We start from the raw sequence: 14,897 nt of genomic DNA, 5'->3' as shown, positions 1-14,897 counted from the left end.
TTTGACTTTTTACGTCACATCTGAGACTTCACAACACCGCTCCCGGATGGGCTCGAACCACAAACCTTTTGAATAACAGCAGAACGCTCTAACCATTGCGCCACGGAAGACCAAAAATTAAATGTTCGTCAGTTATTTTTAAAAAACTCTGAATTTTACGTTACATCTAAGACCTCACAACACCGCTCCCGGATGGGCTCGAACCACCAACCTTTCGGTTAACAGCCGACGGCGTTAACCATTGTGCAACGGAAGCCCAAAGATTAAATGTTCGTCAGGTATTGTGGAAAAACTTTGGATTTTTACGTTACATGTGAGATTTCACAACACCGCTCTTGGGTGGGTTCGAACCACCAACCTCTCGGTTAACAGCCGACGGCGTTAACCATTGCGCAACGGAAGCCCAAAGATTAAATGTTCGTCAGGTATTGTGGAAAAACTTTGACTTTTTACGTCACATCTGAGACCTCACAACACCGCTCACGGATGGGCTCGAACCACTAACCTTTCGGTTAACAGCCGAACGCGCTAACCATTGCGCCACGGAAGCCCAAAAATTAAATGGTCGTCGGGTATTGTGGAAACACTTTGGCATTTTACGTTACATGTGAGAGCTCACAACACCGCTCCCGGGTGGGCTCGAACCACCAACCTTTCTGTTAACAGCCGAACGCGCTAACCATTGCGCCACAGAAGCCCAAAGATTAAATGTTCGTCAGGTATTTTTAAAAAACTCTGAGTTTTACGTTACCTGTGAGATTTCACAACACCGCTCCCGGGTGGCTCGAACCACCAACCTTTCGGTTAACAGCCGAACGCGCTAACCATTGCGCCACGGAAGCCCAACGATTAAATGTTCGTCAGGTATTGTGGAAAAACTTTGGATTTTTACGTTACATGTGAGATTTCACAACACCGCTCTTGGGTGGGCTCGAACCACCAACCTTTCGGTTAACAGCCGACGGCGTTAACCATTGCGCAACGGAAGCCCAAAGATTAAATGTTCGTCAGGTATTGTGGAAAAACTTTGACTTTTTACGTCACATCTCAGACCTCACAACACCGCTCACGGATGGGCTCGAACCACCAACCTTTCAATTAACAGCCGAACGCGCTAACCATTGCGCCACGGAAGCCCAAAAATTAAATGGTCGTCGGGTATTGTGGAAACACTTTGGCTTTTTACGTTACATGTGAGAGCTCACAACACCGCTCCCGGGTGGGCTCGAACCACCAACCTTTCTGTTAACAGCCGAACGCGCTAACCATTGCGCCACAGAAGCCCAAAGATTAAATGTTCGTCAGGTATTTTTAAAAAACTCTGAATTTTACGTTACATCTAAGACCTCACAACACCGCTCCCGGATGGGCTCGAACCACCAACCTTTCGGTTAACAGCCGAACGCGCTAACCATTGCGCCACGGAAGCCCAAAAATTAAATGTTCGTCAGTTATTTTTAAAAAACTCTGAATTTTACGTTACATCTAAGACCTCACAACACCGCTCCCGGGTGGGCTCGAACCACCAACCTTTCGGTTAACAGCCGAACGCGCTAACCATTGCGCCACGGAAGCCCAAAAATTAAATGTTCGTCAGGTATTGTGGAAAAACTTTGACTTTTTACGTCACATCTGAGACCTCACAACACCGCTCCCGGATGGTCTCGAACCACCAACCTTTCAGTTAACAGCCGAACGCGCTAACCATTGCGCCACGGAAGCCCAAAGATTAAATGTTCGTCAGGTATTGTGGAAAAACTCTGAATTTTACGTTACATCTATGAGCTCACAACACCGCTCCCGGATGGGCTCGAACCACCAACCTTTCGGTTAACAGCCGACGGCGTTAACCATTGCGCAACGGAAGCCCAAAGATTAAATGTTCGTCAGGTATTGTGGAAAAACTTTGGATTTTTACGTTACATGTGAGATTTCACAACACCGCTCCCGGGTGGGCTCGAGCCACCAACCTTTCGGTTAACAGCCGAACGCGCTAACCATTGCGCCACGGAAGCCCAAAGATTAAACGGTCGTCAGGTATTGTGGAAAAACTTTGACTTTTTACGTCACATCTGAGACTTCACAACACCGCTCCCGGATGGGCTCGAACCACAAACCTTTTGAATAACAGCAGAACGCTCTAACCATTGCGCCACGGAAGACCAAAAATTAAATGTTCGTCAGTTATTTTTAAAAAACTCTGAATTTTACGTTACATCTAAGACCTCACAACACCGCTCCCGGATGGGCTCGAACCACCAACCTTTCGGTTAACAGCCGACGGCGTTAACCATTGTGCAACGGAAGCCCAAAGATTAAATGTTCGTTAGGTATTGTGGAAAAACTTTGACTATTTACGTCACATCTGAGACTTCACAACACCGCTCCCGGATGGGCTCGAACCACAAACCTTTTGAATAACAGCTGAACGCTCTAACCATTGCGCCACGGAAGCCCAAAAATTAAATGTTCGTCAGTTATTTTTAAAAAACTGTGAATTTTACGTTACATCTAAGACCTCACAACACAGCTCCCGGATGGGCACGAACCACCAACCTTTCGGTTAACAGCCGACGGCGTTAACCATTGCGCAACGGAAGCCCAAAGATTAAATGTTCGTCAGGTATTGTGGAAAAACTTTGGAGTTTTACGTTACCTGTGAGATTTCACAACACCGCTCTTGGGTGGGTTCGAACCACCAACCTCTCGGTTAACAGCCGACGGCGTTAACCATTGCGCAACGGAAGCCCAAAGATTAAATGTTCGTCAGGTATTGTGGAAAAACTTTGACTTTTTACGTCACATCTGAGACCTCACAACACCGCTCACGGATGGGCTCGAACCACTAACCTTTCGGTTAACAGCCGAACGCGCTAACCATTGCGCCACGGAAGCCCAAAAATTAAATGGTCGTCGGGTATTGTGGAAACACTTTGGCATTTTACGTTACATGTGAGAGCTCACAACACCGCTCCCGGGTGGGCTCGAACCACCAACCTTTCTGTTAACAGCCGAACGCGCTAACCATTGCGCCACAGAAGCCCAAAGATTAAATGTTCGTCAGGTATTTTTAAAAAACTCTGAGTTTTACGTTACCTGTGAGATTTCACAACACCGCTCCCGGGTGGCTCGAACCACCAACCTTTCGGTTAACAGCCGAACGCGCTAACCATTGCGCCACGGAAGCCCAACGATTAAATGTTCGTCAGGTATTGTGGAAAAACTTTGGATTTTTACGTTACATGTGAGATTTCACAACACCGCTCTTGGGTGGGCTCGAACCACCAACCTTTCGGTTAACAGCCGACGGCGTTAACCATTGCGCAACGGAAGCCCAAAGATTAAATGTTCGTCAGGTATTGTGGAAAAACTTTGACTTTTTACGTCACATCTCAGACCTCACAACACCGCTCACGGATGGGCTCGAACCACCAACCTTTCAATTAACAGCCGAACGCGCTAACCATTGCGCCACGGAAGCCCAAAAATTAAATGGTCGTCGGGTATTGTGGAAACACTTTGGCTTTTTACGTTACATGTGAGAGCTCACAACACCGCTCCCGGGTGGGCTCGAACCACCAACCTTTCTGTTAACAGCCGAACGCGCTAACCATTGCGCCACAGAAGCCCAAAGATTAAATGTTCGTCAGGTATTTTTAAAAAACTCTGAATTTTACGTTACATCTAAGACCTCACAACACCGCTCCCGGATGGGCTCGAACCACCAACCTTTCGGTTAACAGCCGAACGCGCTAACCATTGCGCCACGGAAGCCCAAAAATTAAATGTTCGTCAGTTATTTTTAAAAAACTCTGAATTTTACGTTACATCTAAGACCTCACAACACCGCTCCCGGGTGGGCTCGAACCACCAACCTTTCGGTTAACAGCCGAACGCGCTAACCATTGCGCCACGGAAGCCCAAAAATTAAATGTTCGTCAGGTATTGTGGAAAAACTTTGACTTTTTACGTCACATCTGAGACGTCACAACACCGCTCCCGGATGGTCTCGAACCACCAACCTTTCAGTTAACAGCCGAACGCGCTAACCATTGCGCCACGGAAGCCCAAAGATTAAATGTTCGTCAGGTATTGTGGAAAAACTCTGAATTTTACGTTACATCTATGAGCTCACAACACCGCTCCCGGATGGGCTCGAACCACCAACCTTTCGGTTAACAGCCGACGGCGTTAACCATTGCGCAACGGAAGCCCAAAGATTAAATGTTCGTCAGGTATTGTGGAAAAACTTTGGATTTTTACGTTACATGTGAGATTTCACAACACCGCTCCCGGGTGGGCTCGAGCCACCAACCTTTCGGTTAACAGCCGAACGCGCTAACCATTGCGCCACGGAAGCCCAAAGATTAAACGGTCGTCAGGTATTGTGGAAAAACTTTGACTTTTTACGTCACATCTGAGACTTCACAACACCGCTCCCGGATGGGCTCGAACCACAAACCTTTTGAATAACAGCAGAACGCTCTAACCATTGCGCCACGGAAGACCAAAAATTAAATGTTCGTCAGTTATTTTTAAAAAACTCTGAATTTTACGTTACATCTAAGACCTCACAACACCGCTCCCGGATGGGCTCGAACCACCAACCTTTCGGTTAACAGCCGACGGCGTTAACCATTGTGCAACGGAAGCCCAAAGATTAAACGTTCGTTAGGTATTGTGGAAAAACTTTGACTATTTACGTCACATCTGAGACTTCACAACACCGCTCCCGGATGGGCTCGAACCACAAACCTTTTGAATAACAGCTGAACGCTCTAACCATTGCGCCACGGAAGCCCAAAAATTAAATGTTCGTCAGTTATTTTTAAAAAACTGTGAATTTTACGTTACATCTAAGACCTCACAACACAGCTCCCGGATGGGCACGAACCACCAACCTTTCGGTTAACAGCCGACGGCGTTAACCATTGCGCAACGGAAGCCCAAAGATTAAATGTTCGTCAGGTATTGTGGAAAAACTTTGGAGTTTTACGTTACCTGTGAGATTTCACAACACCGCTCCCGGGTGGGCTCGAACCACCAACCTTTCGGTTAACAGCCGAACGCGCTAACCATTGCGCCACGGAAGCCCAAAGATTAAATGTTCGTCAGGTATTGTGGAAAAACTTTGACTTTTTACGTCACATCTGAGACCTCACAACACCGCTCCCGGATGGTCTCGAACCACCAACCTTTCAGTTAACAGCCGAACGCGCTAACCATTGCGCCACGGAAGCCCAAAGATTAAATGTTCGTCAGGTATTGTGGAAAAACTTTCGCATTTGACATTACGTTTGAGATCTCACAACACCGCTCCCGGGTGGGCTCGAACCACCAACCTTTCGGTTAACAGCCGAACGCGCTAACCATTGCGCCACGGAAGCTCAAAAATTAAACGGTCGTCAGGTATTGTGGAAAAACTTTGGCTTTTTACGTTACATTTGAGACTTCACAACACGGCAGCCGGGTGGGCTCGAACCACCAACCTTTTGGTTAACATCCGAACGCGCTAACCTTCGAGCCAAGGAAGCTCAGAAATGAAATGGTCGTCAGGTATTGTGGAAAAACTCTGACTTTTTACGTCACATCCGAGACTTCAAAACACCGCTCCCGGATGGGCTCGAACCACAAACCTTTTGAATAACAGCTGAATGCGCTAACCATTGCGCCACGGAAGCCCAAAAATTAAATGTTCGTCAGATATTTTTAAAAACTCTGAATTTTACGTTACATCTATGACCTCACAACACCGCTCCCGGATGGGCTCGAACCACCAACCTTTCGGTTAACAGCCGACGGCGTTAACCATTGCGCAACGGAAGCCCAAAGATTAAATGTTCGTCAGGTATTGTGGAAAAACTTTGACTTTTTACGTCACATCTGAGACCTCACAACACCGCTCCCGGATGGTCTCGAACCACCAACCTTTCAGTTAACAGCCGAACGCGCTAACCATTGCGCCACGGAAGCCCAAAGATTAAATGTTCGTCAGGTATTGTGGAAAAACTCTGAATTTTACGTTACATCTATGAGCTCACAACACCGCTCCCGGATGGGCTCGAACCACCAACCTTTCGGTTAACAGCCGACGGCGTTAACCATTGCGCAACGGAAGCCCAAAGATTAAATGTTCGTCAGGTATTGTGGAAAAACTTTGGATTTTTACGTTACATGTGAGATTTCACAACACCGCTCCCGGGTGGGCTCGAGCCACCAACCTTTCGGTTAACAGCCGAACGCGCTAACCATTGCGCCACGGAAGCCCAAAGATTAAACGGTCGTCAGGTATTGTGGAAAAACTTTGACTTTTTACGTCACATCTGAGACTTCACAACACCGCTCCCGGATGGGCTCGAACCACAAACCTTTTGAATAACAGCAGAACGCTCTAACCATTGCGCCACGGAAGACCAAAAATTAAATGTTCGTCAGTTATTTTTAAAAAACTCTGAATTTTCCGTTACATCTAAGACCTCACAACACCGCTCCCGGATGGGCTCGAACCACCAACCTTTCGGTTAACAGCCGACGGCGTTAACCATTGTGCAACGGAAGCCCAAAGATTAAATGTTCGTTAGGTATTGTGGAAAAACTTTGACTATTTACGTCACATCTGAGACTTCACAACACCGCTCCCGGATGGGCTCGAACCACAAACCTTTTGAATAACAGCTGAACGCTCTAACCATTGCGCCACGGAAGCCCAAAAATTAAATGTTCGTCAGTTATTTTTAAAAAACTGTGAATTTTACGTTACATCTAAGACCTCACAACACAGCTCCCGGATGGGCACGAACCACCAACCTTTCGGTTAACAGCCGACGGCGTTAACCATTGCGCAACGGAAGCCCAAAGATTAAATGTTCGTCAGGTATTGTGGAAAAACTTTGGAGTTTTACGTTACCTGTGAGATTTCACAACACCGCTCTTGGGTGGGTTCGAACCACCAACCTCTCGGTTAACAGCCGACGGCGTTAACCATTGCGCAACGGAAGCCCAAAGATTAAATGTTCGTCAGGTATTGTGGAAAAACTTTGACTTTTTACGTCACATCTGAGACCTCACAACACCGCTCACGGATGGGCTCGAACCACTAACCTTTCGGTTAACAGCCGAACGCGCTAACCATTGCGCCACGGAAGCCCAAAAGTTAAATGGTCGTCGGGTATTGTGGAAACACTTTGGCATTTTACGTTACATGTGAGAGCTCACAACACCGCTCCCGGGTGGGCTCGAACCACCAACCTTTCTGTTAACAGCCGAACGCGCTAACCGTTGCGCCACAGAAGCCCAAAGATTAAATGTTCGTCAGGTATTTTTAAAAAACTCTGAGTTTTACGTTACCTGTGAGATTTCACAACACCGCTCCCGGGTGGCTCGAACCACCAACCTTTCGGTTAACAGCCGAACGCGCTAACCATTGCGCCACGGAAGCCCAACGATTAAATGTTCGTCAGGTATTGTGGAAAAACTTTGGATTTTTACGTTACATGTGAGATTTCACAACACCGCTCTTGGGTGGGCTCGAACCACCAACCTTTCGGTTAACAGCCGACGGCGTTAACCATTGCGCAACGGAAGCCCAAAGATTAAATGTTCGTCAGGTATTGTGGAAACACTTTGACTTTTTACGTCACATCTCAGACCTCACAACACCGCTCACGGATGGGCTCGAACCACCAACCTTTCAATTAACAGCCGAACGCGCTAACCATTGCGCCACGGAAGCCCAAAAATTAAATGGTCGTCGGGTATTGTGGAAACACTTTGGCTTTTTACGTTACATGTGAGAGCTCACAACACCGCTCCCGGGTGGGCTCGAACCACCAACCTTTCTGTTAACAGCCGAACGCGCTAACCATTGCGCCACAGAAGCCCAAAGATTAAATGTTCGTCAGGTATTTTTAAAAAACTCTGAATTTTACGTTACATCTAAGACCTCACAACACCGCTCCCGGATGGGCTCGAACCACCAACCTTTCGGTTAACAGCCGAACGCGCTAACCATTGCGCCACGGAAGCCCAAAAATTAAATGTTCGTCAGTTATTTTTAAAAAACTCTGAATTTTACGTTACATCTAAGACCTCACAACACCGCTCCCGGGTGGGCTCGAACCACCAACCTTTCGGTTAACAGCCGAACGCGCTAACCATTGCGCCACGGAAGCCCAAAAATTAAATGTTCGTCAGGTATTGTGGAAAAACTTTGACTTTTTACGTCACATCTGAGACGTCACAACACCGCTCCCGGATGGTCTCGAACCACCAACCTTTCAGTTAACAGCCGAACGCGCTAACCATTGCGCCACGGAAGCCCAAAGATTAAATGTTCGTCAGGTATTGTGGAAAAACTCTGAATTTTACGTTACATCTATGAGCTCACAACACCGCTCCCGGATGGGCTCGAACCACCAACCTTTCGGTTAACAGCCGACGGCGTTAACCATTGCGCAACGGAAGCCCAAAGATTAAATGTTCGTCAGGTATTGTGGAAAAACTTTGGATTTTTACGTTACATGTGAGATTTCACAACACCGCTCCCGGGTGGGCTCGAGCCACCAACCTTTCGGTTAACAGCCGAACGCGCTAACCATTGCGCCACGGAAGCCCAAAGATTAAACGGTCGTCAGGTATTGTGGAAAAACTTTGACTTTTTACGTCACATCTGAGACTTCACAACACCGCTCCCGGATGGGCTCGAACCACAAACCTTTTGAATAACAGCAGAACGCTCTAACCATTGCGCCACGGAAGACCAAAAATTAAATGTTCGTCAGTTATTTTTAAAAAACTCTGAATTTTACGTTACATCTAAGACCTCACAACACCGCTCCCGGATGGGCTCGAACCACCAACCTTTCGGTTAACAGCCGACGGCGTTAACCATTGTGCAACGGAAGCCCAAAGATTAAACGTTCGTTAGGTATTGTGGAAAAACTTTGACTATTTACGTCACATCTGAGACTTCACAACACCGCTCCCGGATGGGCTCGAACCACAAACCTTTTGAATAACAGCTGAACGCTCTAACCATTGCGCCACGGAAGCCCAAAAATTAAATGTTCGTCAGTTATTTTTAAAAAACTGTGAATTTTACGTTACATCTAAGACCTCACAACACAGCTCCCGGATGGGCACGAACCACCAACCTTTCGGTTAACAGCCGACGGCGTTAACCATTGCGCAACGGAAGCCCAAAGATTAAATGTTCGTCAGGTATTGTGGAAAAACTTTGGAGTTTTACGTTACCTGTGAGATTTCACAACACCGCTCCCGGGTGGGCTCGAACCACCAACCTTTCGGTTAACAGCCGAACGCGCTAACCATTGCGCCACGGAAGCCCAAAGATTAAATGTTCGTCAGGTATTGTGGAAAAACTTTGACTTTTTACGTCACATCTGAGACCTCACAACACCGCTCCCGGATGGTCTCGAACCACCAACCTTTCAGTTAACAGCCGAACGCGCTAACCATTGCGCCACGGAAGCCCAAAGATTAAATGTTCGTCAGGTATTGTGGAAAAACTTTCGCATTTGACATTACGTTTGAGATCTCACAACACCGCTCCCGGGTGGGCTCGAACCACCAACCTTTCGGTTAACAGCCGAACGCGCTAACCATTGCGCCACGGAAGCTCAAAAATTAAACGGTCGTCAGGTATTGTGGAAAAACTTTGGCTTTTTACGTTACATTTGAGACTTCACAACACGGCAGCCGGGTGGGCTCGAACCACCAACCTTTTGGTTAACATCCGAACGCGCTAACCTTCGAGCCAAGGAAGCTCAGAAATGAAATGGTCGTCAGGTATTGTGGAAAAACTCTGACTTTTTACGTCACATCCGAGACTTCAAAACACCGCTCCCGGATGGGCTCGAACCACAAACCTTTTGAATAACAGCTGAATGCGCTAACCATTGCGCCACGGAAGCCCAAAAATTAAATGTTCGTCAGATATTTTTAAAAACTCTGAATTTTACGTTACATCTATGACCTCACAACACCGCTCCCGGATGGGCTCGAACCACCAACCTTTCGGTTAACAGCCGACGGCGTTAACCATTGCGCAACGGATGCCCAAAGATTAAATGTTCGTCAGGTATTGTGGAAAAACTTTGACTTTTTACGTCACATCTGAGACCTCACAACACCGCTCCCGGGTGGGCTCGAACCACCAACCTTTCGGTTAACAGCCGAACGCGCTAACCATTGCGCCACGGAAGCCCAACGATTAAATGTTCGTCAGGTATTGTGGAAAAACTTTGGATTTTTACGTTACATGTGAGATTTCACAACACCGCTCTTGGGTGGGCTCGAACCACCAACCTTTCGGTTAACAGCCGACGGCGTTAACCATTGCGCAACGGAAGCCCAAAGATTAAATGTTCGTCAGGTATTGTGGAAAAACTTTGACTTTTTACGTCATATCTCAGACCTCACAACACCGCTCACGGATGGGCTCGAACCACCAACCTTTCGGTTAACAGCCGACGGCGTTAACCATTGCGCAACGGAAGCCCAAAGATAAAATGTTCGTCAGGTATTGTGGAAAAACTTTGGATTTTTACGTTACATGTGAGATTTCACAACACCGCTCCCGGGTGGGCTCGAACCACCAACCTTTCGGTTAACAGCCGAACGCGCTAACCATTGCGCCACGGAAGCCCAAAGATTAAATGTTCGTCAGGTATTGTGGAAAAACTTTGACTTTTTACGTCACATCTGAGACCTCACAACACCGCTCCCGGATGGTCTCGAACCACCAACCTTTCAGTTAACAGCCGAACGCGCTAACCATTGCGCCACGGAAGCCCAAAGATTAAATGTTCGTCAGGTATTGTGGAAAAACTTTCGCATTTGACATTACGTTTGAGATCTCACAACACCGCTCCCGGGTGGGCTCGAACCACCAACCTTTCGGTTAACAGCCGAACGCGCTAACCATTGCGCCACGGAAGCTCAAAAATTAAACGGTCGTCAGGTATTGTGGAAAAACTTTGGCTTTTTACGTTACATTTGAGACTTCACAACACGGCAGCCGGGTGGGCTCGAACCACCAACCTTTTGGTTAACATCCGAACGCGCTAACCTTCGAGCCAAGGAAGCTCAGAAATGAAATGGTCGTCAGGTATTGTGGAAAAACTCTGACTTTTTACGTCACATCCGAGACTTCAAAACACCGCTCCCGGATGGGCTCGAACCACAAACCTTTTGAATAACAGCTGAATGCGCTAACCATTGCGCCACGGAAGCCCAAAAATTAAATGTTCGTCAGATATTTTTAAAAAACTCTGAATTTTACGTTACATCTAAGACCTCACAACACCGCTCCCGGATGGGCTCGAACCACCAACCTTTCGGTTAACAGCCGACGGCTTTAACCATTGCGCAACGGAAGCCCAAAGATTAAATGTTCGTCAGGTATTGTGGAAAAACTTTGGATTTTTACGTTACATGTGAGATCTCACAACACCGCTCCCGGGTGGGCTCGAACCACCAACCTTTCGGTTAACAGCCGAACGCGCTAACCTTCGAGCCAAGGAAGCTCAGAAATGAAATGGTCGTCAGGTATTTGTGGAAAAACTCTGACTTTTTACGTCACATCCGAGACTTCAAAACACCGCTCCCGGATGGGCTCGAACCACAAACCTTTCGAATAACAGCTGAACGCGCTAACCATTGCGCCACGGAAGCCCAAAAATTAAATGTTCGTCAGATATTTTTAAAAAACTCTGAATTTTACGTTACATCTAAGACCTCACAACACCGCTCCCGGATGGGCTCGAACCACCAACCTTTCGGTTAACAGCCGACGGCGTTAACCATTGCGCAACGGAAGCCCAAAGATTAAATGTTCCTCAGGTATTGTGGAAAAACTTTGGATTTTTACGTTACATGTGAGATCTCACAACACCGCTCCCGGGTGGGCTCGAACCACCAACCTTTCGGTTAACAGCCGAACGCGCTAACCATTGCGCCACGGAAGCCCAAAAATTAAATGGTCGTCGGGTATTGTGGAAACACTTTGGCTTTTTACGTTACATGTGAGAGCTCACAACACCGCTCCCGGGTGGGCTCGAACCACCAACCTTTCTGTTAACAGCCGAACGCGCTAACCATTGCGCCACAGAAGCCCAAAGATTAAATGTTCGTCAGGTATTTTTAAAAAACTCTGAATTTTACGTTACATCTAAGACCTCACAACACCGCTCCCGGATGGGCTCGAACCACCAACCTTTCGGTTAACAGCCGAACGCGCTAACCATTGCGCCACGGATGCCCAAAAATTAAATGTTCGTCAGTTATTTTTAAAAAACTCTGAATTTTACATTACATCTAAGACCTCACAACACCGCTCCCGGATGGGCTCGAACCACCAACCTTTCGGTTAACAGCCGACGGCGTTAACCATTGCGCAACGGAAGCCCAAAGATAAAATGTTCGTCAGGTATTGTGGAAAAACTTTGGATTATTACGTTACATGTGAGATTTCACAACACCGCTCCCGGGTGGGCTCGAACCACCAACCTTTTGGTTAACAGCCGAACGCGCTAACCATTGCGCCACGGAAGCCCAAAGATTAAATGTTCGTCAGGTATTGTGGAAAAACTTTGGCATTTGACATTACGTTTGAGATCTCACAACACCGCTCCCGGGTGGGCTCGAACCACCAACCTTTCGGTTAACAGCCGAACGCGCTAACCATTGCGCCACGGAAGCTCAAAAATTAAACGGTCGTCAGGTATTGTGGAAAAACTTTGGCTTTTTACGTTACATTTGAGACTTCACAACACGGCAGCCGGGTGGGCTCGAACCACCAACCTTTTGGTTAACATCCGAACGCGCTAACCTTCGAGCCAAGGAAGCTCAGAAATGAAATGGTCGTCAGGTATTGTGGAAAAACTCTGACTTTTTACGTCACATCCGAGACTTCAAACACCGCTCCCGGATGGGCTCGAACCACAAACCTTTTGAATAACAGCTGAATGCGCTAACCATTGCGCCACGGAAGCCCAAAAATTAAATGTTCGTCAGATATTTTTAAAAAACTCTGAATTTTACGTTACATCTATGACCTCACAACACCGCTCCCGGATGGGCTCGAACCACCAACCTTTGGGTTAACAGCCGACGGCGTTAACCATTGCGCAACGGAAGCCCAAAGATTAAATGTTCGTCAGGTATTGTGGAAAAACTTTGGATTTTTACGTTACATGTGAGATCTCACAACACCGCTCCCGGGTGGGCTCGAACCACCAACCTTTCGGTTAACAGCCGAACGCGCTAACCATTGCGCCACGGAAGCCCAAAAATTAAATGTTCGTCAGGTATTGTGGAAAAACTTTGACTTTTTACGTCACATCTGAGACCTCAAAACACCGCTCCCGGATGGGCTCGAACCACCAACCTTTCGGTTAACAGCCGAACGCGCTAACCATTGCGCCACGGAAGCTCAAAAATTAAATGGTCGTCAGGTATTGTGGAAAAACTTTGACTTTTTACGTCACATCTGAGACCTCACAACACCGCTCCCGGATGGTCTCGAACCACCAACCTTTCAGTTAACAGCCGAACGCGCTAACCATTGCGCCACGGAAGCCCAAAGATTAAATGTTCGTCAGGTATTGTGGAAAAACTTTGGCATTTGACATTACGTTTGAGATCTCACAACACCGCACCCGGGTGGGCTCGAACCACCAACCTTTCGGTTAACAGCCGAACGCGCTAACCATTGCGCCACGGAAGCTCAAAAATTAAACGGTCGTCAGGTATTGTGGAAAAACTTTGGCTTTTTACGTTACATTTGAGACTTCACAACACGGCAGCCGGGTGGGCTCGAACCACCAACCTTTTGGTTAACATCCGAACGCGCTAACCTTCGAGCCAAGGAAGCTCAGAAATGAAATGGTCGTCAGGTATTGTGGAAAAACTCTGACTTTTTACGTCACATCCGAGACTTCAAAACACCGCTCCCGGATGGGCTCGAACCACAAACCTTTCGAATAACAGCTGAACGCGCTAACCATTGCGCCACGGAAGCCCAAAAATTAAATGTTCGTCAGATATTTTTAAAAAACTCTGAATTTTACGTTACATCTAAGACCTCACAACACCGCTCCCGGATGGGCTCGAACCACCAACCTTTCGGTTAACAGCCGACGGCGTTAACCATTGCGCAACGGAAGCCCAAAGATTAAATGTTCCTCAGGTATTGTGGAAAAACTTTGGATTTTTACGTTACATGTGAGATCTCACAACACCGCTCCCGGGTGGGCTCGAACCACCAACCTTTCGGTTAACAGCCGAACGCGCTAACCATTGCGCCACGGAAGCCCAAAAATTAAATGGTCGTCGGGTATTGTGGAAACACTTTGGCTTTTTACGTTACATGTGAGAGCTCACAACACCGCTCCCGGGTGGGCTCGAACCACCAACCTTTCTGTTAACAGCCGAACGCGCTAACCATTGCGCCACAGAAGCCCAAAGATTAAATGTTCGTCAGGTATTTTTAAAAAACTCTGAATTTTACGTTACATCTAAGACCTCACAACACCGCTCCCGGATGGGCTCGAACCACCAACCTTTCGGTTAACAGCCGAACGCGCTAACCATTGCGCCACGGATGCCCAAAAATTAAATGTTCGTCAGTTATTTTTAAAAAACTCTGAATTTTACATTACATCTAAGACCTCACAACACCGCTCCCGGATGGGCTCGAACCACCAACCTTTCGGTTAACAGCCGACGGCGTTAACCATTGCGCAACGGAAGCCCAAAGATAAAATGTTCGTCAGGTATTGTGGAAAAACTTTGGATTTTTACGTTACATGTGAGATTTCACAACACCGCTCCCGGGTGGGCTCGAACCACCAACCTTTTGGTTAACAGCCGAACGC

The 14,897-nt window shown here is 47.3% G+C and overlaps 14 non-coding genes across 14 annotated transcripts; all 14 read right to left on the bottom strand.

The window, feature by feature from the left end:
• Positions 1–1,502: 1,502 nt before the first annotated feature.
• On the bottom strand, positions 1,503–1,575 carry TRNAN-GUU (transfer RNA asparagine (anticodon GUU)). The gene has a single exon. It is a non-coding gene; the product is annotated as a tRNA-Asn (tRNA).
• Positions 1,576–3,847: 2,272 nt separating this feature from the next.
• Positions 3,848–3,920, bottom strand: TRNAN-GUU (transfer RNA asparagine (anticodon GUU)). Its single transcript has one exon. It is a non-coding gene; the product is annotated as a tRNA-Asn (tRNA).
• Positions 3,921–5,020: 1,100 nt separating this feature from the next.
• Positions 5,021–5,093, bottom strand: TRNAN-GUU (transfer RNA asparagine (anticodon GUU)). Its single transcript has one exon. It is a non-coding gene; the product is annotated as a tRNA-Asn (tRNA).
• Positions 5,094–5,314: 221 nt separating this feature from the next.
• Positions 5,315–5,387, bottom strand: TRNAN-GUU (transfer RNA asparagine (anticodon GUU)). The gene has a single exon. It is a non-coding gene; the product is annotated as a tRNA-Asn (tRNA).
• Positions 5,388–8,098: 2,711 nt separating this feature from the next.
• Positions 8,099–8,171, bottom strand: TRNAN-GUU (transfer RNA asparagine (anticodon GUU)). Its single transcript has one exon. It is a non-coding gene; the product is annotated as a tRNA-Asn (tRNA).
• Positions 8,172–9,271: 1,100 nt separating this feature from the next.
• On the bottom strand, positions 9,272–9,344 carry TRNAN-GUU (transfer RNA asparagine (anticodon GUU)). The gene has a single exon. It is a non-coding gene; the product is annotated as a tRNA-Asn (tRNA).
• A 221-nt stretch (positions 9,345–9,565) lies between these two features.
• On the bottom strand, positions 9,566–9,638 carry TRNAN-GUU (transfer RNA asparagine (anticodon GUU)). Its single transcript has one exon. It is a non-coding gene; the product is annotated as a tRNA-Asn (tRNA).
• Positions 9,639–10,151: 513 nt separating this feature from the next.
• Positions 10,152–10,224, bottom strand: TRNAN-GUU (transfer RNA asparagine (anticodon GUU)). The gene has a single exon. It is a non-coding gene; the product is annotated as a tRNA-Asn (tRNA).
• A 368-nt stretch (positions 10,225–10,592) lies between these two features.
• Positions 10,593–10,665, bottom strand: TRNAN-GUU (transfer RNA asparagine (anticodon GUU)). Its single transcript has one exon. It is a non-coding gene; the product is annotated as a tRNA-Asn (tRNA).
• Positions 10,666–10,886: 221 nt separating this feature from the next.
• On the bottom strand, positions 10,887–10,959 carry TRNAN-GUU (transfer RNA asparagine (anticodon GUU)). The gene has a single exon. It is a non-coding gene; the product is annotated as a tRNA-Asn (tRNA).
• Positions 10,960–11,914: 955 nt separating this feature from the next.
• On the bottom strand, positions 11,915–11,987 carry TRNAN-GUU (transfer RNA asparagine (anticodon GUU)). Its single transcript has one exon. It is a non-coding gene; the product is annotated as a tRNA-Asn (tRNA).
• A 660-nt stretch (positions 11,988–12,647) lies between these two features.
• On the bottom strand, positions 12,648–12,720 carry TRNAN-GUU (transfer RNA asparagine (anticodon GUU)). Its single transcript has one exon. It is a non-coding gene; the product is annotated as a tRNA-Asn (tRNA).
• A 513-nt stretch (positions 12,721–13,233) lies between these two features.
• TRNAN-GUU (transfer RNA asparagine (anticodon GUU)) lies at positions 13,234–13,306 on the bottom strand. Its single transcript has one exon. It is a non-coding gene; the product is annotated as a tRNA-Asn (tRNA).
• A 955-nt stretch (positions 13,307–14,261) lies between these two features.
• TRNAN-GUU (transfer RNA asparagine (anticodon GUU)) lies at positions 14,262–14,334 on the bottom strand. The gene has a single exon. It is a non-coding gene; the product is annotated as a tRNA-Asn (tRNA).
• Positions 14,335–14,897: the final 563 nt, after the last annotated feature.

This window comes from Phalangium opilio, unplaced genomic scaffold, assembly GCF_054372755.1.
Source record: "Phalangium opilio isolate 3A_F unplaced genomic scaffold, DU_Popi_V2 ptg000352l_1, whole genome shotgun sequence".
In the NCBI taxonomy this organism is placed as follows: domain Eukaryota; kingdom Metazoa; phylum Arthropoda; class Arachnida; order Opiliones; family Phalangiidae; genus Phalangium; species Phalangium opilio.
This window is presented reverse-complemented; position numbering and strand designations above follow the sequence as displayed.